Raw genomic sequence first — 838 nt, 5'->3', positions numbered from 1 at the left:
TGTATTTTGTCAGGCCACGTGATTGCTACCCAAAGTCTTACCTTGGGTTTGTCATGCTTTGTTTATAACTCCTACAGGTGCAAGAACCTGATGCTCCTCGCGCCAATATCCTTGGCTGGATATATGACCTCGGATGGAGCGGGATCGAGCGGGATTATCGCTCTTTACCCATTTTATCGTTGTTGTTGCTCCTTTTTTATCTGTGCAGATTTATATATGCCTTGAACTGGTACAGGGTTGGCATTTATTTTTTGGTCCCTTTTTGCATTATAATAATTACTTATATGAGTTTACTTCTTTTTATCATAAGAAATATGCATTTCAATTTTATTTAATATGAGAGCCATACACTATACTTTGAATCCAATTTATGTATTAATTTATTTATACGCCAGGTGTATTTTGGCAGCAACCTAATAATTCCTATCCGCCATTATAATCTGCCAAATATTAATACATGAAATTGCTACAACACTTTTGAAAATCTAGTAGAGTATATTCAGTTTTCTTCAAACTCGTCGCATTCCGCTTTGATATTTATAAAATGTAAACATAACACCGTATTTTTGCTTTTGTAGAATTTGGAATCATTTATTTTGCTGATGTGTAATGGCAGGCAAACTTTTAGTCATAGTAGATACTTTGGAAATTATCTAATTCGTAAACTATAAATAACTAAGTTATTTAATAATTCTTGGCATCATATATTTTTTCCGTTAAGTAGGTGATATTTATAACACGCATTTAAGAAATAAACTACTAGTATTGTCCTATTTTTAAGAAAATCAGGATCTAATATGTTTTAATTGTTTTTATTTTTTTTTTCAGATAACTTAAA

Source organism: Anoplophora glabripennis, unplaced genomic scaffold (genome assembly GCF_000390285.2).
Source record: "Anoplophora glabripennis isolate ALB-LARVAE unplaced genomic scaffold, Agla_2.0 scaffold243, whole genome shotgun sequence".
Taxonomy (NCBI): Eukaryota; Metazoa; Arthropoda; class Insecta; order Coleoptera; family Cerambycidae; genus Anoplophora; species Anoplophora glabripennis.
This window is presented reverse-complemented; position numbering follows the sequence as displayed.